This window comes from Lissotriton helveticus, chromosome 1_2 (genome assembly GCF_964261635.1).
Source record: "Lissotriton helveticus chromosome 1_2, aLisHel1.1, whole genome shotgun sequence".
Taxonomy (NCBI): domain Eukaryota; kingdom Metazoa; phylum Chordata; class Amphibia; order Caudata; family Salamandridae; genus Lissotriton; species Lissotriton helveticus.
The window spans coordinates 340280983-340308485 of NC_136058.1; the positions used below are offsets into that span (position 1 = coordinate 340280983).

At 35.9% G+C, this 27503-nt stretch overlaps 16 non-coding genes across 16 annotated transcripts; 9 read left to right on the forward strand and 7 right to left on the reverse strand.

Annotated features, from left to right (window-relative positions):
• The first annotated feature begins 9 nt into the window (after window positions 1-9).
• On the forward strand, window positions 10-81 carry TRNAD-GUC (transfer RNA aspartic acid (anticodon GUC)). Its single transcript has one exon. It is a non-coding gene; the product is annotated as a tRNA-Asp (tRNA).
• Window positions 82-717: 636 nt separating this feature from the next.
• Window positions 718-789, forward strand: TRNAD-GUC (transfer RNA aspartic acid (anticodon GUC)). The gene has a single exon. It is a non-coding gene; the product is annotated as a tRNA-Asp (tRNA).
• Window positions 790-2129: 1340 nt separating this feature from the next.
• Window positions 2130-2201, forward strand: TRNAD-GUC (transfer RNA aspartic acid (anticodon GUC)). The gene has a single exon. It is a non-coding gene; the product is annotated as a tRNA-Asp (tRNA).
• A 1344-nt stretch (window positions 2202-3545) lies between these two features.
• TRNAD-GUC (transfer RNA aspartic acid (anticodon GUC)) lies at window positions 3546-3617 on the forward strand. The gene has a single exon. It is a non-coding gene; the product is annotated as a tRNA-Asp (tRNA).
• A 636-nt stretch (window positions 3618-4253) lies between these two features.
• On the forward strand, window positions 4254-4325 carry TRNAD-GUC (transfer RNA aspartic acid (anticodon GUC)). The gene has a single exon. It is a non-coding gene; the product is annotated as a tRNA-Asp (tRNA).
• A 1340-nt stretch (window positions 4326-5665) lies between these two features.
• Window positions 5666-5737, forward strand: TRNAD-GUC (transfer RNA aspartic acid (anticodon GUC)). The gene has a single exon. It is a non-coding gene; the product is annotated as a tRNA-Asp (tRNA).
• A 1340-nt stretch (window positions 5738-7077) lies between these two features.
• On the forward strand, window positions 7078-7149 carry TRNAD-GUC (transfer RNA aspartic acid (anticodon GUC)). The gene has a single exon. It is a non-coding gene; the product is annotated as a tRNA-Asp (tRNA).
• Window positions 7150-8489: 1340 nt separating this feature from the next.
• On the forward strand, window positions 8490-8561 carry TRNAD-GUC (transfer RNA aspartic acid (anticodon GUC)). Its single transcript has one exon. It is a non-coding gene; the product is annotated as a tRNA-Asp (tRNA).
• A 636-nt stretch (window positions 8562-9197) lies between these two features.
• Window positions 9198-9269, forward strand: TRNAD-GUC (transfer RNA aspartic acid (anticodon GUC)). Its single transcript has one exon. It is a non-coding gene; the product is annotated as a tRNA-Asp (tRNA).
• A 3134-nt stretch (window positions 9270-12403) lies between these two features.
• On the reverse strand, window positions 12404-12475 carry TRNAD-GUC (transfer RNA aspartic acid (anticodon GUC)). Its single transcript has one exon. It is a non-coding gene; the product is annotated as a tRNA-Asp (tRNA).
• A 1340-nt stretch (window positions 12476-13815) lies between these two features.
• TRNAD-GUC (transfer RNA aspartic acid (anticodon GUC)) lies at window positions 13816-13887 on the reverse strand. The gene has a single exon. It is a non-coding gene; the product is annotated as a tRNA-Asp (tRNA).
• A 2756-nt stretch (window positions 13888-16643) lies between these two features.
• On the reverse strand, window positions 16644-16715 carry TRNAD-GUC (transfer RNA aspartic acid (anticodon GUC)). The gene has a single exon. It is a non-coding gene; the product is annotated as a tRNA-Asp (tRNA).
• Window positions 16716-18055: 1340 nt separating this feature from the next.
• On the reverse strand, window positions 18056-18127 carry TRNAD-GUC (transfer RNA aspartic acid (anticodon GUC)). Its single transcript has one exon. It is a non-coding gene; the product is annotated as a tRNA-Asp (tRNA).
• Window positions 18128-19468: 1341 nt separating this feature from the next.
• On the reverse strand, window positions 19469-19540 carry TRNAD-GUC (transfer RNA aspartic acid (anticodon GUC)). The gene has a single exon. It is a non-coding gene; the product is annotated as a tRNA-Asp (tRNA).
• A 3463-nt stretch (window positions 19541-23003) lies between these two features.
• TRNAD-GUC (transfer RNA aspartic acid (anticodon GUC)) lies at window positions 23004-23075 on the reverse strand. The gene has a single exon. It is a non-coding gene; the product is annotated as a tRNA-Asp (tRNA).
• A 3463-nt stretch (window positions 23076-26538) lies between these two features.
• Window positions 26539-26610, reverse strand: TRNAD-GUC (transfer RNA aspartic acid (anticodon GUC)). The gene has a single exon. It is a non-coding gene; the product is annotated as a tRNA-Asp (tRNA).
• Window positions 26611-27503: the final 893 nt, after the last annotated feature.

Sequence of the window (27503 nt, forward strand, 5' to 3'; positions counted from 1 at the left end):
GCCAATAAGTCCTCGTTAGTATAGTGGTCAGTATCCCCGCCTGTCACGCGGGAGACCGGGGTTCAATTCTCCGACGGGGAGGCGATTCATTTTATTCACACAATTAAATAAAATGATGTACTTTCTAACATTGTAAAATATATCTGTCATTATCCTTGCCTATTCTGATTGAGAAAAAAGGTTGAATTCTCTGATGGCCAAAATGCTTACTGATGTGTTAACTGAAATTCAGAATATGCTCTGAATATTTCAATATGCACAGGCGTACCATCAAAAACACTTTACATCTGCATTCTCTTGGAAAATGAGATGAAGCAGTGGTGAATCCTAGGCTGCTGTTCCACTCGATTGGCACAATTTACAAGTAGAATGACTGCTTTTGGTTAGTAGTGACCCCTGGTGGCTAATAGTTATAAGCTGCAAATGGTAAAGTGAGCTGATTATATATATATATATATAGATATATATAAATATATATATTGATAGTTAGAAAGATAGCCAGATAGACAGATCGATAGATAGATATTTATTTCAATGAAATAATTTCTTGATAAAACTGATTGTTTTTGGCTAGGAATTTCTGTATTGTAATATTTAGGAAAAAAGATTACTTGTCCTAACCAAAAGCAGCAAATCTGCCTATTACAATACTGTGAATTGATCGAGGGTGTGCCTTAACCCCAAGGAGGTGAGCACTGTTTAACTGATGCCAATAAGTCCTCGTTAGTATAGTGGTCAGTATCCCCGCCTGTCACGCGGGAGACCGGGGTTCAATTCCCCGACGGGGAGGCGATTCATTTTATTCACACAATTAAATAAAATGATGTACTTTCTAACATTGTAAAATATATCTGTCATTATCCTTGCCTATTCTGATTGAGAAAAATGGTTGAATTCACTGATGGCCAAAATGCTTACTGATGTGTTAACTGAAATTCAGAATATGCTCTGAATATTTCAATATGCACAGGCGTACCATCAAAAACACTTTACATCTGCATTCTCTTGGAAAATGAGATGAAGCAGTGGTGAATCCTAGGCTGCTGTTCCACTCGATTGGCACAATTTACAAGTAGAATGACTGCCTTTGGTTAGTAGTGACCCCTGGTGGCTAATAGTTATAAGCTGCAAATGGTAAAGTGAGCTGATTATATATATATATATAGATATATATAAATATATATATTGATAGTTAGAAAGATAGCCAGATAGACAGATCGATAGATAGATATTTATTTTAATGAAATAATTTCTTGATAAAACTGATTGTTTTTGGCTAAGAATTTCTGTATTGTAATATTTAGGAAAAAAGATTACTTGTCCTAACCAAAAGCAGCAAATCTGCCTATTACAATACTGTGAATTGATCGAGGGTATGCCTTAACCCCAAGGAGGTGAGCACTGTTTAACTGATGCCAATAAGTCCTCGTTAGTATAGTGGTCAGTATCCCCGCCTGTCATGCAGGAGACCGGGGATCAATTCCCCGACGGGGAGGCAATTCATTTTATTCACACAATTAAATAAAATGATGTACTTTCTAACATTGTAAAATATATCTGTCATTATCCTTGCCTATTCTGATTGAGAAAAAAGGTTGAATTCACTGATGGCCAAAATGCTTACTGATGTGTTAACTGAAATTCAGAATATGCTCTGAATATTTCAATATGCACAGGCGTACCATCAAAAACACTTTACATCTGCATTCTCTTGGAAAATGAGATGAAGCAGTGGTGAATCCTAGGCTGCTGTTCCACTCGATTGGCACAATTTACAAGTAGAATGACTGCTTTTGGTTAGTAGTGACCCCTGGTGGCTAATAGTTATAAGCTGCAAATGGTAAAGTGAGCTGATTATATATATATATATAGATATATATAAATATATATATTGATAGTTAGAAAGATAGCCAGATAGACAGATCGATAGATAGATATTTATTTCAATAAAATAATTTCTTGATAAAACTGATTGTTTTTGGCTAGGAATTTCTGTATTGTAATATTTAGGAAAAAAGATTACTTGTCCTAACCAAAAGCAGCAAATCTGCCTATTACAATACTGTGAATTGATCGAGGGTATGCCTTAACGCCAAGGAGGTGAGCACTGTTTAACTGATGCCAATAAGTCCTCGTTAGTATAGTGGTCAGTATCCCCGCCTGTCACGCGGGAGACCGGGGTTCAATTCCCCGACGGGGAGGCGATTCATTTTATTCACACAATTAAATAAAATGATGTACTTTCTAACATTGTAAAATATATCTGTCATTATCCTTGCCTATTCTGATTGAGAAAGAAGGTTGAATTCACTGATGGCCAAAATGCTTACTGATGTGTTAACTGAAATTCAGAATATGCTCTGAATATTTCAATTTGCACAGGCGTACCATCAAAAACACTTTACATCTGCATTCTCTTGGAAAATGAGATGAAGCAGTGGTGAATCTTAGGCTGCTGTTCCACTCGATTGGCACAATTTACAAGTAGAATGACTGCTTTTGGTTAGTAGTGACCCCTGGTGGCTAATAGTTATAAGCTGCAAATGGTAAAGTGAGCTGATTATATATATATATATAGATATATATAAATATATATATATTGATAGTTAGAAAGATAGCCAGATACACAGATCGATAGATAGATATTTATTTCAATGAAATAATTTCTTGATAAAACTGATTGTTTTTGGCTAAGAATTTCTGTATTGTAATATTTAGGAAAAAAGATTACTTGTCCTAACCAAAAGCAGCAAATCTGCCTATTACAATACTGTGAATTGATCGAGGGTATGCCTTAACCCCAAGGAGGTGAGCACTGTTTAACTGATGCCAATAAGTCCTCGTTAGTATAGTGGTCAGTATCCCCGCCTGTCACGCAGGAGACCGGGGATCAATTCCCCGACGGGGAGGCAATTCCTTTTATTCACACAATTAAATAAAATGATGCACTTTCTAACATTGTAAAATATATCTGTCATTATCCTTGCCTATTCCGATTGAGAAAAAAGGTTGAATTCACAGATGGACAAAATGCTTACTGATGTGTTAACTGAAATTCAGAATATGCTCTGAATATTTCAATATGCACAGGCGTACCATCAAAAACACTTTACATCTGCATTCTCTTGGAAAATGAGATGAAGCAGTGGTGAATCCTAGGCTGCTGTTCCACTCGATTGGCACAATTTACAAGTAGAATGACTGCTTTTGGTTAGTAGTGACCCCTGGTGGCTAATAGTTATAAGCTGCAAATGGTAAAGTGAGCTGATTATATATATATATATAGATATATATAAATATATATATATTGATAGTTAGAAAGATAGCCAGATAGACAGATCGATAGATAGATATTTAATTCAATGAAATAATTTCTTGATAAAACTGATTGTTTTTGGCTAGGAATTTCTGTATTGTAATATTTAGGAAAAAAGATTACTTGTCCTAACCAAAAGCAGCAAATCTGCCTATTACAATACTGTGAATTGATCGAGGGTATGCCTTAACCCCAAGGAGGTGAGCACTGTTTAACTGATGCCAATAAGTCCTCGTTAGTATAGTGGTCAGTATCCCCGCCTGTCACGCGGGAGACCGGGGTTCAATTCTCCGACGGGGAGGCGATTCATTTTATTCACACAATTAAATAAAATGATGTACTTTCTAACATTGTAAAATATATCTGTCATTATCCTTGCCTATTCCGATTGAGAAAAAAGGTTGAATTCACTGATGGACAAAATGCTTACTGATGTGTTAACTGAAATTCAGAATATGCTCTGAATATTTCAATATGCACAGACGTACCATCAAAAACACTTTACATCTGCATTCTCTTGGAAAATGAGATGAAGCAGTGGTGAATCCTAGGCTGCTGTTCCACTCGATTGGCACAATTTACAAGTAGAATGACTGTTTTTGGTTAGTAGTGACCCCTGGTGGCTAATAGTTATAAGCTGCAAATGGTAAAGTGAGCTGATTATATATATATATATATAGATATATATAAATATATATATTGATAGTTAGAAAGATAGCCAGATAGACAGATCGATAGATAGATATTTATTTCAATGAAATAATTTCTTGATAAAACTGATTGTTTTTGGCTAGGAATTTCTGTATTGTAATATTTAGGAAAAAAGATTACTTGTCCTAACCAAAAGCAGCAAATCTGCCTATTACAATACTGTGAATTGATCGAGGGTGTGCCTTAACCCCAAGGAGGTGAGCACTGTTTAACTGATGCCAATAAGTCCTCGTTAGTATAGTGGTCAGTATCCCCGCCTGTCACGCGGGAGACCGGGGTTCAATTCCCCGACGGGGAGGCGATTCATTTTATTCACACAATTAAATAAAATGATGTACTTTCTAACATTGTAAAATATATCTGTCATTATCCTTGCCTATTCTGATTGAGAAAAATGGTTGAATTCACTGATGGCCAAAATGCTTACTGATGTGTTAACTGAAATTTAGAATATGCTCTGAATATTTCAATATGCACAGGCGTACCATCAAAAACACTTTACATCTGCATTCTCTTGGAAAATGAGATGAAGCAGTGGTGAATCCTAGGCTGCTGTTCCACTCGATTGGCACAATTTACAAGTAGAATGACTGCTTTTGGTTAGTAGTGACCCCTGGTGGCTAATAGTTATAAGCTGCAAATGGTAAAGTGAGCTGATTATATATATATATATAGATATATATAAATATATATATTGATAGTTAGAAAGATAGCCAGATAGACAGATCGATAGATAGATATTTATTTTAATGAAATAATTTCTTGATAAAACTGATTGTTTTTGGCTAAGAATTTCTGTATTGTAATATTTAGGAAAAAAGATTACTTGTCCTAACCAAAAGCAGCAAATCTGCCTATTACAATACTGTGAATTGATCGAGGGTATGCCTTAACCCCAAGGAGGTGAGCACTGTTTAACTGATGCCAATAAGTCCTCGTTAGTATAGTGGTCAGTATCCCCGCCTGTCACGCAGGAGACCGGGGATCAATTCCCCGACGGGGAGGCAATTCCTTTTATTCACACAATTAAATAAAATGATGCACTTTCTAACATTGTAAAATATATCCGTCATTATCCTTGCCTATTCCGATTGAGAAAAAAGGTTGAATTCACAGATGGACAAAATGCTTACTGATGTGTTAACTGAAATTCAGAATATGCTCTGAATATTTCAATATGCACAGGCGTACCATCAAAAACACTTTACATCTGCATTCTCTTGGAAAATGAGATGAAGCAGTGGTGAATCCTAGGCTGCTGTTCCACTCGATTGGCACAATTTACAAGTAGAATGACTGCTTTTGGTTAGTAGTGACCCCTGGTGGCTAATAGTTATAAGCTGCAAATGGTAAAGTGAGCTGATTATATATATATATATAGATATATATAAATATATATATTGATAGTTAGAAAGATAGCCAGATAGACAGATCGATAGATAGATATTTATTTCAATGAAATAATTTCTTGATAAAACTGATTGTTTTTGGCTAGGAATTTCTGTATTGTAATATTTAGGAAAAAAGATTACTTGTCCTAACCAAAAGCAGCAAATCTGCCTATTACAATACTGTGAATTGATCGAGGGTATGCCTTAACCCCAAGGAGGTGAGCACTGTTTAACTGATGCCAATAAGTCCTCGTTAGTATAGTGGTCAGTATCCCCGCCTGTCACGCGGGAGACCGGGGTTCAATTCTCCGACGGGGAGGCGATTCATTTTATTCACACAATTAAATAAAATGATGTACTTTCTAACATTGTAAAATATATCTGTCATTATCCTTGCCTATTCTGATTGAGAAAAAAGGTTGAATTCTCTGATGGCCAAAATGCTTACTGATGTGTTAACTGAAATTCAGAATATGCTCTGAATATTTCAATATGCACAGGCGTACCATCAAAAACACTTTACATCTGCATTCTCTTGGAAAATGAGATGAAGCAGTGGTGAATCCTAGGCTGCTGTTCCACTCGATTGGCACAATTTACAAGTAGAATGACTGCTTTTGGTTAGTAGTGACCCCTGGTGGCTAATAGTTATAAGCTGCAAATGGTAAAGTGAGCTGATTATATATATATATATAGATATATATAAATATATATATTGATAGTTAGAAAGATAGCCAGATAGACAGATCGATAGATAGATATTTATTTCAATGAAATAATTTCTTGATAAAAATGATTGTTTTTGGCTAAGAATTTCTGTATTGTAATATTTAGGAAAAAAGATTACTTGTCCTAACCAAAAGCAGCAAATCTGCCTATTACAATACTGTGAATTGATCGAGGGTATGCCTTAACCCCAAGGAGGTGAGCACTGTTTATCTGATGCCAATAAGTCCTCGTTAGTATAGTGGTCAGTATCCCCGCCTGTCACGCAGGAGACCGGGGATCAATTCCCCGACGGGGAGGCAATTCCTTTTATTCACACAATTAAATAAAATGATGCACTTTCTAACATTGTAAAATATATCTGTCATTATCCTTGCCTATTCCGATTGAGAAAAAAGGTTGAATTCACAGATGGACAAAATGCTTACTGATGTGTTAACTGAAATTCAGAATATGCTCTGAATATTTCAATATGCACAGGCGTACCATCAAAAACACTTTACATCTGCATTCTCTTGGAAAATGAGATGAAGCAGTGGTGAATCCTAGGCTGCTGTTCCACTCGATTGGCACAATTTACAAGTAGAATGACTGCTTTTGGTTAGTAGTGACCCCTGGTGGCTAATAGTTATAAGCTGCAAATGGTAAAGTGAGCTGATTATATATATATATATAGATATATATAAATATATATATTGATAGTTAGAAAGATAGCCAGATAGACAGATCGATAGATAGATATTTATTTCAATGAAATCATTTCTTGATAAAACTGATTGTTTTTGGCTAGGAATTTCTGTATTGTAATATTTAGGAAAAAAGATTACTTGTCCTAACCAAAAGCAGCAAATCTGCCTATTACAATACTGTGAATTGATCGAGGGTATGCCTTAACCCCAAGGAGGTGAGCACTGTTTAACGGATGCCAATAAGTCCTCGTTAGTATAGTGGTCAGTATCCCCGCCTGTCACGCGGGAGACCGGGGTTCAATTCCCTGACGGGGAGGCGATTCATTTTATTCACACAATTAAATAAAATGATGTACTTTCTAACATTGTAAAATATATCTGTCATTATCCTTGCCTATTCTGATTGAGAAAAAAGGTTGAATTCACTGATGGCCAAAATGCTTACTGATGTGTTAACTGAAATTCAGAATATGCTCTGAATATTTCAATATGCACAGGCGTACCATCAAAAACACTTTACATCTGCATTCTCTTGGAAAATGAGATGAAGCAGTGGTGAATCCTAGGCTGCTGTTCCACTCGATTGGCACAATTTACAAGTAGAATGACTGCTTTTGGTTAGTAGTGACCCCTGGTGGCTAATAGTTATAAGCTGCAAATGGTAAAGTGAGCTGATTATATATATATATATAGATATATATAAATATATATATTGATAGTTAGAAAGATAGCCAGATAGACAGATCGATAGATAGATATTTATTTCAATGAAATAATTTCTTGATAAAACTGATTGTTTTTGGCTAGGAATTTCTGTATTGTAATATTTAGGAAAAAAGATTACTTGTCCTAACCAAAAGCAGCAAATCTGCCTATTACAATACTGTGAATTGATCGAGGGTATGCCTTAACCCCAAGGAGGTGAGCACTGTTTAACTGATGCCAATAAGTCCTCGTTAGTATAGTGGTCAGTATCCCCGCCTGTCACGCAGGAGACCGGGGATCAATTCCCCGACGGGGAGGCAATTCCTTTTATTCACACAATTAAATAAAATGATGCACTTTCTAACATTGTAAAATATATCTGTCATTATCCTTGCCTATTCCGATTGAGAAAAAAGGTTGAATTCACAGATGGACAAAATGCTTACTGATGTGTTAACTGAAATTCAGAATATGCTCTGAATATTTCAATATGCACAGGCGTACCATCAAAAACACTTTACATCTGCATTCTCTTGGAAAATGAGATGAAGCAGTGGTGAATCCTAGGCTGCTGTTCCACTCGATTGGCACAATTTACAAGTAGAATGACTGCTTTTGGTTAGTAGTGACCCCTGGTGGCTAATAGTTATAAGCTGCAAATGATAAAGTGAGCTGATTATATATATATATATAGATATATATAAATATATATATTGATAGTTAGAAAGATAGCCAGATAGCCAGATCGATAGATAGATATTTATTTCAATGAAATAATTTCTTGATAAAACTGATTGTTTTTGGCTAGGAATTTCTGTATTGTAATATTTAGGAAAAAAGATTACTTGTCCTAACCAAAAGCAGCAAATCTGCCTATTACAATACTGTGAATTGATCGAGGGTATGCCTTAACCCCAAGGAGGTGAGCACTGTTTAACGGATGCCAATAAGTCCTCGTTAGTATAGTGGTCAGTATCCCCGCCTGTCACGCGGGAGACCGGGGTTCAATTCCCCGACGGGGAGGCGATTCATTTTATTCACACAATTAAATAAAATGATGTACTTTCTAACATTGTAAAATATATCTGTCATTATCCTTGCCTATTCTGATTGAGAAAAAAGGTTGAATTCACTGATGGCCAAAATGCTTACTGATGTGTTAACTGAAATTCAGAATATGCTCTGAATATTTCAATATGCACAGGCGTACCATCAAAAACACTTTACATCTGCATTCTCTTGGAAAATGAGATGAAGCAGTGGTGAATCCTAGGCTGCTGTTCCACTCGATTGGCACAATTTACAAGTAGAATGACTGCTTTTGGTTAGTAGTGACCCCTGGTGGCTAATAGTTATAAGCTGCAAATGGTAAAGTGAGCTGATTATATATATATATATATAGATATATATAAATATATATATTGATAGTTAGAAAGATAGCCAGATAGACAGATCGATAGATAGATATTTATTTCAATGAAATAATTTCTTGATAAAACTGATTGTTTTTGGCTAAGAATTTCTGTATTGTAATATTTAGGAAAAAAGATTACTTGTCCTAACCAAAAGCAGCAAATCTGCCTATTACAATACTGTGAATTGATCGAGGGTATGCCTTAACCCCAAGGAGGTGAGCACTGTTTAACTGATGCCAATAAGTCCTCGTTAGTATAGTGGTCAGTATCCCCGCCTGTCACGCGGGAGACCGGGGTTCAATTCCCCGACGGGGAGGCGATTCATTTTATTCACACAATTAAATAAAATGATGTACTTTCTAACATTGTAAAATATATCTGTCATTATCCTTGCCTATTCCGATTGAGAAAAAAGGATGAATTCACTGATGGCCAAAATGCTTACTGATGTGTTAACTGAAATTCAGAATATGCTCTGAATATTTCAATATGCACAGGCGTACCATCAAAAACACTTTACATCTGCATTCTCTTGGAAAATGAGATGAAGCAGTGGTGAATCCTAGGCTGCTGTTCTACTCGATTGGCACAATTTACAAGTAGAATGACTGCTTTTGGTTAGTAGTGACCCCTGGTGGCTAATAGTTATAAGCTGCAAATGGTAAAGTGAGCTGATTATATATATATATATAGATATATATAAATATATATATTGATAGTTAGAAAGATAGCCAGATAGACAGATCGATAGATAGATATTTATTTCAAAGAAATAATTTCTTGATAAAACTGATTGTTTTTGGCTAGGAATTTCTGTATTGTAATATTTAGGAAAAAAGATTACTTGTCCTAACCAAAAGCAGCAAATCTGCCTATTACAATACTGTGAATTGATCGAGGGTATGCCTTAACCCCAAGGAGGTGAGCACTGTTTAACTGATGCCAATAAGTCCTCGTTAGTATAGTGGTCAGTATCCCCGCCTGTCACGCAGGAGACCGGGGATCAATTCCCCGACGGGGAGGCGATTACTTTTATTCACACAATTAAATAAAATGATGCACTTTCTAACATTGTAAAATATATCTGTCATTATCCTTGCCTATTCCGATTGAGAAAAAAGGTTGAATTCACAGATGGACAAAATGCTTACTGATATGTTAACTGAAATTCAGAATATGCTCTGAATATTTCAATATGCACAGGCTTACCATCAAAAACACTTTACATCTGCATTCTCTTGGAAAATGAGATGAAGCAGTGGTGAATCCTAGGCTGCTGTTCCACTCGATTGGCACAATTTACAAGTAGAATGACTGCTTTTGGTTAGTAGTGACCCCTGGTGGCTAATAGTTATAAGCTGCAAATGATAAAGTGAGCTGATTATATATATATATATAGATATATATAAATATATATATTGATAGTTAGAAAGATAGCCAGATAGCCAGATCGATAGATAGATATTTATTTCAATGAAATAATTTCTTGATAAAACTGATTGTTTTTGGCTAGGAATTTCTGTATTGTAATATTTAGGAAAAAAGATTACTTGTCCTAACCAAAAGCAGCAAATCTGCCTATTACAATACTGTGAATTGATCGAGGGTATGCCTTAACCCCAAGGAGGTGAGCACTGTTTAACGGATGCCAATAAGTCATCGTTAGTATAGTGGTCAGTATCCCCGCCTGTCACGCGGGAGACCGGGGTTCAATTCCCCGACGGGGAGGCGATTCATTTTATTCACACAATTAAATAAAATGATGTACTTTCTAACATTGTAAAATATATCTGTCATTATCCTTGCCTATTCCGATTGAGAAAAAAAGGTTGAATTCACTGATGGCCAAAATGCTTACTGACGTGTTAACTGAAATTCAGAATATGCTCTGAATATTTCAATATGCACAGGCGTACCATCAAAAACACTTTACATCTGCATTCTCTTGGAAAATGAGATGAAGCAGTGGTGAATCCTAGGCTGCTGTTCCACTCGATTGGCACAATTTACAAGTAGAATGACTGCTTTTGGTTAGTAGTGACCCCTGGTGGCTAATAGTTATAAGCTGCAAATGATAAAGTGAGCTGATTATATATATATATTCATTGAAAAAACCATAGGTTATAGACCATATATAGTTAGGAATTTGCATTTACAAAACCTTGAAAATTCACTGAAAAAACCATAGGTTTTTACTCACACAAAACCAATGAAATTCCATATATAGTTAGTGGTACTAACTATATATCACGCACCCGCAATCCACTGCTGATCATGTCACATATGACATCATTCATGACATGGTCAGTGACATCACTGATGACATCACTGATGACATCTCAAATGACATCACTGATGACATCACTGCTGACATCTCAAATGACATCACTGATGACATAACTGGTGACAACATCCAGTGACTGTATTTTTCTGTAAAGTTGAAATATGTCTTACATATTTAAGAATGAGTGGATGTATAAGTGTCTGGATGAAGGATTTAGTAGGTACATGACTGACTGTATGAGTGAGTGGTTAAATTTGTCTCACTGAGTGCATGGGTTAGTGACTAAACTGTCTTAATTTGTGCATCATTATGTCTGTTGTTCTGTAAACTGCTGCATGTGTTGATCATTAGCTATATGAGTAACTATATGGGTTATTGATTGGTTGCCCAAGCATTTGTATGGGAGACTGAGAGTGTGTGTGGGTGGCTGGGAGGTGTATGACTCTGTGCATAGATGTATGGGTTCAAAAGTGCATGTGGAAACAGCTGTATGGGCGGTTGACTGTGTGCATGACTGTATTGGTGAGTGAATACATATCTCAGTGCTACATGTCAAAGTAAGTACATATGTAAAATACAGTACATGTGAGAGTTGACATATATAAATAACTGTGCATAAGAGCCAGTGAATGTGTGAGTGGCTGTATGGATCATTGTGCTCTTGTATCCAGGATTGTATAAGTGAGTAAATATGTTTTAGTATATGTTTGAATAAATAAGGTGTGTATAACTGTATAGTTGTGAAAATGGAGCTGTGATTGATTCTTTGCATGACTGACTAGGTGTGTAAGTAACTCCATGGATGAGTGACAGTCTGTGAGTGTCTGTTTACACTGAGTGTATCTAAGGTTATATTAGAGTCTGAAGAGGTTCATCGTATTATCACATGAATGATGTCATCAGTGATGTGATCATTAATGTCAAATGAGATTTTATCAGTGATGTCATCAGTGATGTCATTTGAGATGTCATCAGTGATGTCATCAGTGATGTCATTTGAGATGTCATCAGTGATGTCACTGACCATGTCATGAATGATGTCATATGTGCCATCAGTGAATTCAACCTTTTTTTCTCAATCGGAATAGGCAAGGATAATGACAGATATATTTTACAATGTTAGAAAGTACATCATTTTATTTAATTGTGTGAATAAAATGAATCGCCTCCCCGTCGGGGAATTGAACCCCGGTCTCCCGCGTGACAGGCGGGGATACTGACCACTATACTAACGAGGACTTATTGGCATCCGTTAAACAGTGCTCACCTCCTTTGGGTTAATGCATACCCTCGATCAATTCACAGTATTGTAATAGGCAGATTTGCTGCTTTTGGTTAGGACAAGTAATCTTTTTTCCTAAATATTACAATACAGAAATTCCTAGCCAAAAACAATCAGTTTTATCAAGAAATTATTTCATTGAAATAAATATCTATCTATCGATCTGTCTATCTGGCTATCTTTCTAACTATCAATATATATATTTATATATATCTATATATATATATATAATCAGCTCACTGTATCATTTGCAGCTTATAACTATTAGCCACCAGGGGTCACTACTAACCAAAAGCAGTCATTCTACTTGTAAATTGTGCCAATCGAGTGGAACAGCAGCCTAGGATTCACCACTGCTTCATCTCATTTTCCAAGAGAATGCAGATGTAAAGTGTTTTTGATGGTACGCCTGTGCATATTGAAATATTCAGAGCATATTCTGAATTTCAGTTAACACATCAGTAAGCATTTTGTCCATCTGTGAATTCAACCTTTTTTCTCAATCGGAATAGGCAAGGATAATGACAGATATATTTTACAATGTTAGAAAGTGCATCATTTTATTTAATTGTGTGAATAAAAGGAATCGCCTCCCCGTCGGGGAATTGATCCCCGGTCTCCTGCGTGACAGGCGGGGATACTGACCACTATACTAACGAGGACTTATTGGCATCAGTTAAACAGTGCTCCCCTCCTTGGGGTTAAGGCATACCCTCGATCAATTCACTGTTTTGTAATAGGCAGATTTGCTGCTTTTGGTTAGGACAAGTAATCTTTTTTCCTAAATATTACAATACAGAAATTCCTAGCCAAAAACAATCAGTTTTATCAAGAAATGATTTCATTGAAATAAATATCTATCTATCGATCTGTCTATCTGGCTATCTTTCTAACTATCAATATATATATTTATATATATCTATATATATATATATAATCAGCTCACTTTACCATTTGCAGCTTATAACTATTAGCCACCAGGGGTCACTACTAACCAAAAGCAGTCATTCTACTTGTAAATTGTGCCAATCGAGTGGAACAGCAGCCTAGGATTCACCACTGCTTCATCTCATTTTCCAAGAGAATGCAGATGTAAAGTGTTTTTGATGGTACGCCTGTGCATATTGAAATATTCAGAGCATATTCTGAATTTCAGTTAACACATCAGTAAGCATTTTGTCCATCAGTGAATTCAACCTTTTTTCTCAATTGGAATAGGCAAGGATAATGACAGATATATTTTACAATGTTAGAAAGTGCATCATTTTATTTAATTGTGTGAATAAAAGGAATCGCCTCCCCGTCGGGGAATTGATCCCCGGTCTCCCGCGTGACAGGCGGGGATACTGACCACTATACTAACGAGGACTTATTGGCATCAGTTGAACAGTGCTCACCTCCTTGGGGTTAAGGCATACCCTCGATCAATTCACAGTATTGTAATAGGCAGATTTGCTGCTTTTGGTTAGGACAAGTAATCTTTTTTCCTAAATATTACAATACAGAAATTCCTAGCCAAAAACAATCAGTTTTATCAAGAAATGATTTCATTGAAATAAATATCTATCTATCGATCTGTCTATCTGGCTATCTTTCTAACTATCAATATATATATTTATATATATCTATATATATATATATAATCAGCTCACTTTACCATTTGCAGCTTATAACTATTAGCCACCAGGGGTCACTACTAACCAAAAGCAGTCATTCTACTTGTAAATTGTGCCAATCGAGTGGAACAGCAGCCTAGGATTCACCACTGCTTCATCTCATTTTCCAAGAGAATGCAGATGTAAAGTGTTTTTGATGGTACGCCTGTGCATATTGAAATATTCAGAGCATATTCTGAATTTCAGTTAACACATCAGTAAGCATTTTGTCCATCAGTGAATTCAACCTTTTTTCTCAATCGGAATAGGCAAGGATAATGACAGATATATTTTACAATGTTAGAAAGTGCATCATTTTATTTAATTGTGTGAATAAAAGGAATCGCCTCCCCGTCGGGGAATTGAACCCCGGTCTACCGCGTGACAGGCAGGGATACTGACCACTATACTAACGAGGACTTATTGGCATCAGTTGAACAGTGCTCACCTCCTTGGGGTTAAGGCATACCCTCGATCAATTCACAGTATTGTAATAGGCAGATTTGCTGCTTTTGGTTAGGACAAGTAATCTTTTTTCCTAAATATTACAATACAGAAATTCCTAGCCAAAAACAATCAGTTTTATCAAGAAATTATTTCATTGAAATAAATATCTATCTATCGATCTGTCTATCTGGCTATCTTTCTAACTATCAATATATATATTTATATATATCTATATATATATATATATATAATCAGCTCACTTTATCATTTGCAGCTTATAACTATTAGCCACCAGGGGTCACTACTAACCAAAAGCAGTCATTCTACTTGTAAATTGTGCCAATCGAGTGGAACAGCAGCCTAGGATTCACCACTGCTTCATCTCATTTTCCAAGAGAATGCAGATGTAAAGTGTTTTTGATGGTACGCCTGTGCATATTGAAATATTCAGAGCATATTCTGAATTTCAGTTAACACATCAGTAAGCATTTTGTCCATCTGTGAATTCAACCTTTTTTCTCAATCGGAATAGGCAAGGATAATGACAGATATATTTTACAATGTTAGAAAGTGCATCATTTTATTTAATTGTGTGAATAAAAGGAATCGCCTCCCCGTCGGGTAATTGAACCCCGGTCTCCCGCGTGACAGGCAGGGATACTGACCACTATACTAACGAGCACTTATTGGCATCAGTTGAACAGTGCTCACCTCCTTGGGGTTAAGGCATACCCTCGATCAATTCACAGTATTGTAATAGGCAGATTTGCTGCTTTTGGTTAGGACAAGTAATCTTTTTTCCTAAATATTACAATACAGAAATTCCTAGCCAAAAACAATCAGTTTTATCAAGAAATTATTTCATTGAAATAAATATCTATCTATCGATCTGTCTATCTGGCTATCTTTCTAACTATCAATATATATATTTATATATATCTATATATATATATATAATCAGCTCACTTTATCATTTGCAGCTTATAACTATTAGCCACCAGGGGTCACTACTAACCAAAAGCAGTCATTCTACTTGTAAATTGTGCCAATCGAGTGGAACAGCAGCCTAGGATTCACCACTGCTTCATCTCATTTTCCAAGAGAATGCAGATGTAAAGTGTTTTTGATGGTACGCCTGTGCATATTGAAATATTCAGAGCATATTCTGAATTTCAGTTAACACATCAGTAAGCATTTTGTCCATCTGTGAATTCAACCTTTTTTCTCAATCGGAATAGGCAAGGATAATGACAGATATATTTTACAATGTTAGAAAGTGCATCATTTTATTTAATTGTGTGAATAAAAGGAATCGGCTCCCCGTCGGGGAATTGATCCCCGGTCTCCTGCGTGACAGGCGGGGATACTGACCACTATACTAACGAGGACTTATTGGCATCAGTTAAACAGTGCTCACCTCCTTGGGGTTAAGGCATACCCTCGATCAATTCACAGTATTGTAATAGGCAGATTTGCTGCTTTTGGTTAGGACAAGTAATCTTTTTTCCTAAATATTACAATACAGAAATTCCTAGCCAAAAACAATCAGTTTTATCAAGAAATGATTTCATTGAAATAAATATCTATCTATCGATCTGTCTATCTGGCTATCTTTCTAACTATCAATATATATATTTATATATATCTATATATATATATATAATCAGCTCACTTTACCATTTGCAGCTTATAACTATTAGCCACCAGGGGTCACTACTAACCAAAAGCAGTCATTCTACTTGTAAATTGTGCCAATCGAGTGGAACAGCAGCCTAGGATTCACCACTGCTTCATCTCATTTTCCAAGAGAATGCAGATGTAAAGTGTTTTTGATGGTACGCCTGTGCATATTGAAATATTCAGAGCATATTCTGAATTTCAGTTAACACATCAGTAAGCATTTTGTCCATCAGTGAATTCAACCTTTTTTCTCAATTGGAATAGGCAAGGATAATGACAGATATATTTTACAATGTTAGAAAGTGCATCATTTTATTTAATTGTGTGAATAAAAGGATTCGCCTCCCCGTCGGGGAATTGAACCCCGGTCTCCCGCGTGACAGGCGGGGATACTGACCACTATACTAACGAGGACTTAATGGCATCAGTTGAACAGTGCTCACCTCCTTGGGGTTAAGGCATACCCTCGATCAATTCACAGTATTGTAATAGGCAGATTTGCTGCTTTTGGTTAGGACAAGTAATCTTTTTTCCTAAATATTACAATACAGAAATTCCTAGCCAAAAACAATCAGTTTTATCAAGAAATTATTTCATTGAAATAAATATCTATCTATCGATCTGTCTATCTGGCTATCTTTCTAACTATCAATATATATATTTATATATATCTATATATATATATATAATCAGCTCACTTTACCATTTGCAGCTTATAACTATTAGCCACCAGGGGTCACTACTAACCAAAAGCAGTCATTCTACTTGTAAATTGTGCCAATCGAGTGGAACAGCAGCCTAGGATTCACCACTGCTTCATCTCATTTTCCAAGAGAATGCAGATGTAAAGTGTTTTTGATGGTACGCCTGTGCATATTGAAATATTCAGAGCATATTCTGAATTTCAGTTAACACATCAGTAAGCATTTTGTCCATCTGTGAATTCAACCTTTTTTCTCAATCGGAATAGGCAAGGATAATGACAGATATATTTTACAATGTTAGAAAGTGCATCATTATATTTAATTGTGTGAATAAAAGGAATCGCCTCCCCGTCGGGGAATTGAACCCCGGTCTCCCGCGTGACAGGCAGGGATACTGACCACTATACTAACGAGCACTTATTGGCATCAGTTGAACAGTGCTCACCTCCTTGGGGTTAAGGCATACCCTCGATCAATTCACAGTATTGTAATAGGCAGATTTGCTGCTTTTGGTTAGGACAAGTAATCTTTTTTCCTAAATATTACAATACAGAAATTCCTATCCAAAAACAATCAGTTTTATCAAGAAATTATTTCATTGAAATAAATATCTATCTATCGATCTGTCTATCTGGCTATCTTTCTAACTATCAATATATATATTTATATATATCTATATATATATATATAATCAGCTCACTTTATCATTTGCAGCTTATAACTATTAGCCACCAGGGGTCACTACTAACCAAAAGCAGTCATTCTACTTGTAAATTGTGCCAATCGAGTGGAACAGCAGCCTAGGATTCACCACTGCTTCATCTCATTTTCCAAGAGAATGCAGATGTAAAGTGTTTTTGATGGTACGCCTGTGCATATTGAAATATTCAGAGCATATTCTGAATTTCAGTTAACACATCAGTAAGCATTTTGTCCATCTGTGAATTCAACCTTTTTTCTCAATCGGAATAGGCAAGGATAATGACAGATATATTTTACAATGTTAGAAAGTGCATCATTTTATTTAATTGTGTGAATAAAAGGAATCGGCTCCCCGTCGGGGAATTGATCCCCGGTCTCCTGCGTGACAGGCAGGGATACTGACCACTATACTAACGAGGACTTATTGGCATCAGTTAAACAGTGCTCACCTCCTTGGGGTTAAGGCATACCCTCGATCAATTCACAGTATTGTAATAGGCAGATTTGCTGCTTTTGGTTAGGACAAGTAATCTTTTTTCCTAAATATTACAATACAGAAATTCCTAGCCAAAAACAATCAGTTTTATCAAGAAATTATTTCATTGAAATAAATATCTATCTATCGATCTGTCTATCTGGCTATCTTTCTAACTATCAATATATATATTTATATATATATATATATGTATATATATAATCAGCTCACTTTATCATTTGCAGCTTATAACTATTAGCCACCAGGGGTCACTACTAACCAAAAGCAGTCATTCTACTTGTAAATTGTGCCAATCGAGTGGAACAGCAGCCTAGGATTCACCACTGCTTCATCTCATTTTCCAAGAGAATGCAGATGTAAAGTGTTTTTGATGGTACGCCTGTGCATATTGAAATATTCAGAGCATATTCTGAATTTCAGTTAACACATCAGTAAGCATTTTGTCCATCTGTGAATTCAACCTTTTTTCTCAATCGGAATAGGCAAGGATAATGACAGATATATTTTACAATGTTAGAAAGTGCATCATTTTATTTAATTGTGTGAATAAAAGGAATCGCCTCCCCGTCGGGGAATTGATCCCCGGTCTCCTGCGTGACAGGCGGGGATACTGACCACTATACTAACGAGGACTTATTGGCATCAGTTAAACAGTGCTCACCTCCTTGGGGTTAAGGCATACCCTCGATCAATTCACAGTATTGTAATAGGCAGATTTGCTGCTTTTGGTTAGGACAAGTAATCTTTTTTCCTAAATATTACAATACAGAAATTCCTAGCCAAAAACAATCAGTTTTATCAAGAAATTATTTCATTGAAATAAATATCTATCTATCGATCTGTCTATCTGGCTATCTTTCTAACTATCAATATATATATTTATATATATCTATATATATATATATAATCAGCTCACTTTATCATTTGCAGCTTATAACTATTAGCCACAGGGGTCACTACTAACCAAAAGCAGTCATTCTACTTGTAAATTGTGCCAATCGAGTGGAACAGCAGCCTAGGATTCACCACTGCTTCATCTCATTTTCCAAGAGAATGCAGATGTAAAGTGTTTTTGATGGTACGCCTGTGCATATTGAAATATTCAGAGCATATTCTGAATTTCAGTTAACACATCAGTAAGCATTTTGTCCATCTGTGAATTCAACCTTTTTTCTCAATCGGAATAGGCAAGGATAATGACAGATATATTTTACAATGTTAGAAAGTGCATCATTTTATTTAATTGTGTGAATAAAAGGAATCGGCTCCCCGTCGGGGAATTGATCCCCGGTCTCCTGCGTGACAGGCAGGGATACTGACCACTATACTAACGAGGACTTATTGGCATCAGTTAAACAGTGCTCACCTCCTTGGGGTTAAGGCATACCCTCGATCAATTCACAGTATTGTAATAGGCAGATTTGCTGCTTTTGGTTAGGACAAGTAATCTTTTTTCCTAAATATTACAATACAGAAATTCCTAGCCAAAAACAATCAGTTTTATCAAGAAATTATTTCATTGAAATAAATATCTATCTATCGATCTGTCTATCTGGCTATCTTTCTAACTATCAATATATATATTTATATATATATATATATGTATATATATAATCAGCTCACTTTATCATTTGCAGCTTATAACTATTAGCCACCAGGGGTCACTACTAACCAAAAGCAGTCATTCTACTTGTAAATTGTGCCAATCGAGTGGAACAGCAGCCTAGGATTCACCACTGCTTCATCTCATTTTCCAAGAGAATGCAGATGTAAAGTGTTTTTGATGGTACGCCTGTGCATATTGAAATATTCAGAGCATATTCTGAATTTCAGTTAACACATCAGTAAGCATTTTGTCCATCTGTGAATTCAACCTTTTTTCTCAATCGGAATAGGCAAGGATAATGACAGATATATTTTACAATGTTAGAAAGTGCATCATTTTATTTAATTGTGTGAATAAAAGGAATCGCCTCCCCGTCGGGGAATTGATCCCCGGTCTCCTGCGTGACAGGCGGGGATACTGACCACTATACTAACGAGGACTTATTGGCATCAGTTAAACAGTGCTCACCTCCTTGGGGTTAAGGCATACCCTCGATCAATTCACAGTATTGTAATAGGCAGATTTGCTGCTTTTGGTTAGGACAAGTAATCTTTTTTCCTAAATATTACAATACAGAAATTCCTAGCCAAAAACAATCAGTTTTATCAAGAAATTATTTCATTGAAATAAATATCTATCTATCGATCTGTCTATCTGGCTATCTTTCTAACTATCAATATATATATTTATATATATCTATATATATATATATAATCAGCTCACTTTATCATTTGCAGCTTATAACTATTAGCCACAGGGGTCACTACTAACCAAAAGCAGTCATTCTACTTGTAAATTGTGCCAATCGAGTGGAACAGCAGCCTAGGATTCACCACTGCTTCATCTCATTTTCCAAGAGAATGCAGATGTAAAGTGTTTTTGATGGTACGCCTGTGCATATTGAAATATTCAGAGCATATTCTGAATTTCAGTTAACACATCAGTAAGCATTTTGTCCATCTGTGAATTCAACCTTTTTTCTCAATCCGAATAGGCAAGGATAATGACAGATATATTTTACAATGTTAGAAAGTGCATCATTTTATTTAATTGTGTGAATAAAAGGAATCGCCTCCCCGTCAGGGAATTGATCCCCGGTCTCCTGCGTGACAGGCGGGGATACTGACCACTATACTAACGAGGACTTATTGGCATCAGTTAAACAGTGCTCACCTCCTTGGGGTTATGGCATACCCTCGATCAATTCACAGTATTGTAATAGGCAGATTTGCTGCTTTTGGTTAGGACAAGTAATCTTTTTTCCTAAATATTACAATACAGAAATTCCTAGCCAAAAACAATCAGTTTTATCAAGAAATTATTTCATTGAAATAAATATCTATCTATCGATCTGTCTATCTGGCTATCTTTCTAACTATCAATATATATATTTATATATATATATATATATATATATATAATCAGCTCACTTTACCATTTGCAGCTTATAACTATTAGCCACCAGGGGTCACTACTAACCAAAAGCAGTCATTCTACTTGTAAATTGTGCCAATCGAGTGGAACAGCAGCCTAGGATTCACCACTGCTTCATCTCATTTTCCAAGAGAATGCAGATGTAAAGTGTTTTTGATGGTACGCCTGTGCATATTGAAATATTCAGAGCATATTCTGAATTTCAGTCAACACATCAGTAAGCATTTTGTCCATCAGTGAATTCAACCTTTTTTTCTCAATTGGAATAGGCAAGGATAATGACAGATATATTTTACAATGTTAGAAAGTGCATCATTTTATTTAATTGTGTGAATAAAAGGAATTGCCTCCCCGTCGGGGAATTGAACCCCGGTCTCCCGCGTGACAGGGGGGGATACTGACCACTATACTAACGAGGACTTATTGGCATCAGTTGAACAGTGCTCACCTCCTTGGGGTTAAGGCATACCCTCGATCAATTCACAGTATTGTAATAGGCAGATTTGCTGCTTTTGGTTAGGACAAGTAATCTTTTTTCCTAAATATTACAATACAGAAATTCCTAGCCAAAAACAATCAGTTTTATCAAGAAATTATTTCATTGAAATAAATATCTATCTATCGATCTGTCTATCTGGCTATCTTTCTAACTATCAATATATATATTTATATATATCTATATATATATATATATAATCAGCTCACTTTATCATTTGCAGCTTATAACTATTAGCCACCAGGGGTCACTACTAACCAAAAGCAGTCATTCTACTTGTAAATTGTGCCAATCGAGTGGAACAGCAGCCTAGGATTCACCACTGCTTCATCTCATTTTCCAAGAGAATGCAGATGTAAAGTGTTTTTGATGGTACGCCTGTGCATATTGAAATATTCAGAGCATATTCTGAATTTCAGTTAACACATCAGTAAGCATTTTGTCCATCTGTGAATTCAACCTTTTTTCTCAATCGGAATAGGCAAGGATAATGACAGATATATTTTACAATGTTAGAAAGTGCATCATTTTATTTAATTGTGTGAATAAAAGGAATCGCCTCCCCGTCGGGGAATTGATCCCCGGTCTCCTGCGTGACAGGCGGGGATACTGACCACTATACTAACGAGGACTTATTGGCATCAGTTAAACAGTGCTCACCTCCTTGGGGTTAAGGCATACCCTCGATCAATTCACAGTATTGTAATAGGCAGATTTGCTGCTTTTGGTTAGGACAAGTAATCTTTTTTCCTAAATATTACAATACAGAAATTCCTAGCCAAAAACAATCAGTTTTATCAAGAAATTATTTCATTGAAATAAATATCTATCTATCGATCTGTCTATCTGGCTATCTTTCTAACTATCAATATATATATTTATATATATCTATATATATATATATAATCAGCTCACTTTATCATTTGCAGCTTATAACTATTAGCCACAGGGGTCACTACTAACCAAAAGCAGTCATTCTACTTGTAAATTGTGCCAATCGAGTGGAACAGCAGCCTAGGATTCACCACTGCTTCATCTCATTTTCCAAGAGAATGCAGATGTAAAGTGTTTTTGATGGTACGCCTGTGCATATTGAAATATTCAGAGCATATTCTGAATTTCAGTTAACACATCAGTAAGCATTTTGTCCATCTGTGAATTCAACCTTTTTTCTCAATCGGAATAGGCAAGGATAATGACAGATATATTTTACAATGTTAGAAAGTGCATCATTTTATTTAATTGTGTGAATAAAAGGAATCGGCTCCCCGTCGGGGAATTGATCCCCGGTCTCCTGCGTGACAGGCAGGGATACTGACCACTATACTAACGAGGACTTATTGGCATCAGTTAAACAGTGCTCACCTCCTTGGGGTTAAGGCATACCCTCGATCAATTCACAGTATTGTAATAGGCAGATTTGCTGCTTTTGGTTAGGACAAGTAATCTTTTTTCCTAAATATTACAATACAGAAATTCCTAGCCAAAAACAATCAGTTTTATCAAGAAATTATTTCATTGAAATAAATATCTATCTATCGATCTGTCTATCTGGCTATCTTTCTAACTATCAATATATATATTTATATATATATATATATGTATATATATAATCAGCTCACTTTATCATTTGCAGCTTATAACTATTAGCCACCAGGGGTCACTACTAACCAAAAGCAGTCATTCTACTTGTAAATTGTGCCAATCGAGTGGAACAGCAGCCTAGGATTCACCACTGCTTCATCTCATTTTCCAAGAGAATGCAGATGTAAAGTGTTTTTGATGGTACGCCTGTGCATATTGAAATATTCAGAGCATATTCTGAATTTCAGTTAACACATCAGTAAGCATTTTGTCCATCTGTGAATTCAACCTTTTTTCTCAATCGGAATAGGCAAGGATAATGACAGATATATTTTACAATGTTAGAAAGTGCATCATTTTATTTAATTGTGTGAATAAAAGGAATCGCCTCCCCGTCGGGGAATTGATCCCCGGTCTCCTGCGTGACAGGCGGGGATACTGACCACTATACTAACGAGGACTTATTGGCATCAGTTAAACAGTGCTCACCTCCTTGGGGTTAAGGCATACCCTCGATCAATTCACAGTATTGTAATAGGCAGATTTGCTGCTTTTGGTTAGGACAAGTAATCTTTTTTCCTAAATATTACAATACAGAAATTCCTAGCCAAAAACAATCAGTTTTATCAAGAAATTATTTCATTGAAATAAATATCTATCTATCGATCTGTCTATCTGGCTATCTTTCTAACTATCAATATATATATTTATATATATCTATATATATATATATAATCAGCTCACTTTATCATTTGCAGCTTATAACTATTAGCCACAGGGGTCACTACTAACCAAAAGCAGTCATTCTACTTGTAAATTGTGCCAATCGAGTGGAACAGCAGCCTAGGATTCACCACTGCTTCATCTCATTTTCCAAGAGAATGCAGATGTAAAGTGTTTTTGATGGTACGCCTGTGCATATTGAAATATTCAGAGCATATTCTGAATTTCAGTTAACACATCAGTAAGCATTTTGTCCATCTGTGAATTCAACCTTTTTTCTCAATCGGAATAGGCAAGGATAATGACAGATATATTTTACAATGTTAGAAAGTGCATCATTTTATTTAATTGTGTGAATAAAAGGAATCGCCTCCCCGTCAGGGAATTGATCCCCGGTCTCCTGCGTGACAGGCGGGGATACTGACCACTATACTAACGAGGACTTATTGGCATCAGTTAAACAGTGCTCACCTCCTTGGGGTTATGGCATACCCTCGATCAATTCACAGTATTGTAATAGGCAGATTTGCTGCTTTTGGTTAGGACAAGTAATCTTTTTTCCTAAATATTACAATACAGAAATTCCTAGCCAAAAACAATCAGTTTTATCAAGAAATTATTTCATTGAAATAAATATCTATCTATCGATCTGTCTATCTGGCTATCTTTCTAACTATCAATATATATATTTATATATATATATATATATATATATATAATCAGCTCACTTTACCATTTGCAGCTTATAACTATTAGCCACCAGGGGTCACTACTAACCAAAAGCAGTCATTCTACTTGTAAATTGTGCCAATCGAGTGGAACAGCAGCCTAGGATTCACCACTGCTTCATCTCATTTTCCAAGAGAATGCAGATGTAAAGTGTTTTTGATGGTACGCCTGTGCATATTGAAATATTCAGAGCATATTCTGAATTTCAGTCAACACATCAGTAAGCATTTTGTCCATCAGTGAATTCAACCTTTTTTCTCAATTGGAATAGGCAAGGATAATGACAGATATATTTTACAATGTTAGAAAGTGCATCATTTTATTTAATTGTGTGAATAAAAGGAATTGCCTCCCCGTCGGGGAATTGAACCCCGGTCTCCCGCGTGACAGGGGGGGATACTGACCACTATACTAACGAGGACTTATTGGCATCAGTTGAACAGTGCTCACCTCCTTGGGGTTAAGGCATACCCTCGATCAATTCACAGTATTGTAATAGGCAGATTTGCTGCTTTTGGTTAGGACAAGTAATCTTTTTTCCTAAATATTACAATACAGAAATTCCTAGCCAAAAACAATCAGTTTTATCAAGAAATTATTTCATTGAAATAAATATCTATCTATCGATCTGTCTATCTGGCTATCTTTCTAACTATCAATATATATATTTATATATATCTATATATATATATATAATCAGCTCACTTTATCATTTGCAGCTTATAACTATTAGCCACCAGGGGTCACTACTAACCAAAAGCAGTCATTCTACTTGTAAATTGTGCCAATCGAGTGGAACAGCAGCCTAGGATTCACCACTGCTTCATCTCATTTTCCAAGAGAATGCAGATGTAAAGTGTTTTTGATGGTACGCCTGTGCATATTGAAATATTCAGAGCATATTCTGAATTTCAGTTAACACATCAGTAAGCATTTTGTCCATCTGTGAATTCAACCTTTTTTCTCAATCGGAATAGGCAAGGATAATGACAGATATATTTTACAATGTTAGAAAGTGCATCATTTTATTTAATTGTGTGAATAAAAGGAATCGCCTCCCCGTCAGGGAATTGATCCCCGGTCTCCTGCGTGACAGGCGGGGATACTGACCACTATACTAACGAGGACTTATTGGCATCAGTTAAACAGTGCTCACCTCCTTGGGGTTATGGCATACCCTCGATCAATTCACAGTATTGTAATAGGCAGATTTGCTGCTTTTGGTTAGGACAAGTAATCTTTTTTCCTAAATATTACAATACAGAAATTCCTAGCCAAAAACAATCAGTTTTATCAAGAAATGATTTCATTGAAATAAATATCTATCTATCGATCTGTCTATCTGGCTATCTTTCTAACTATCAATATATATATTTATATATATCTATATATATATATATATAATCAGCTCACTTTACCATTTGCAGCTTATAGCTATTAGCCACCAGGGGTCACTACTAACCAAAAGCAGTCATTCTACTTGTAAATTGTGCCAATCGAGTGGAACAGCAGCCTAGGATTCACCACTGCTTCATCTCATTTTCCAAGAGAATGCAGATGTAAAGTGTTTTTGATGGTACGCCTGTGCATATTGAAATATTCAGAGCATATTCTGAATTTCAGTCAACACATCAGTAAGCATTTTGTCCATCAGTGAATTCAACCTTTTTTCTCAATTGGAATAGGCAAGGATAATGACAGATATATTTTACAATGTTAGAAAGTGCATCATTTTATTTAATTGTGTGAATAAAAGGAATCGCCTCCCCGTCGGGGAATTGAACCCCGGTCTCCCGCGTGACAGGCGGGGATACTGACCACTATACTAACGAGGACTTATTGGCATCAGTTGAACAGTGCTCACCTCCTTGGGGTTAAGGCATACCCTCGATCAATTCACAGTATTGTAATAGGCAGATTTGCTGCTTTTGGTTAGGACAAGTAATCTTTTTTCCTAAATATTACAATACAGAAATTCCTAGCCAAAAACAATCAGTTTTATCAAGAAATTATTTCATTGAAATAAATATCTATCTATCGATCTGTCTATCTGGCTATCTTTCTAACTATCAATATATATATTTATATATATCTATATATATATATATAATCAGCTCACTTTATCATTTGCGGCTTATAACTATTAGCCACCAGGGGTCACTACTAACCAAAAGCAGTCATTCTACTTGTAAATTGTGCCAATCGAGTGGAACAGCAGCCTAGGATTCACCACTGCTTCATCTCATTTTCCAAGAGAATGCAGATGTAAAGTGTTTTTGATGGTACGCCTGTGCATATTGAAATATTCAGAGCATATTCTGAATTTAAGGTAACACATCAGTAAGCATTTTGTCCATCTGTGAATTCAACCTTTTTTCTCAATCGGAATAGGCAAGGATAATGACAGATATATTTTACAATGTTAGAAAGTGCATCATTTTATTTAATTGTGTGAATAAAAAGAATCGCCTCCCCGTCAGGGAATTGATCCCCGGTCTCCTGCGTGACAGGCGGGGATACAGACCACTATACTAACGAGGACTTATTGGCATCAGTTAAACAGTGCTCACCTCCTTGTGGTTATGGCATACCCTCGATCAATTCACAGTATTGTAATAGGCAGATTTGCTGCTTTTGGTTAGGACAAGTAATCTTTTTTCCTAAATATTACAATACAGAAATTCCTAGCCAAAAACAATCAGTTTTATCAAGAAATGATTTCATTGAA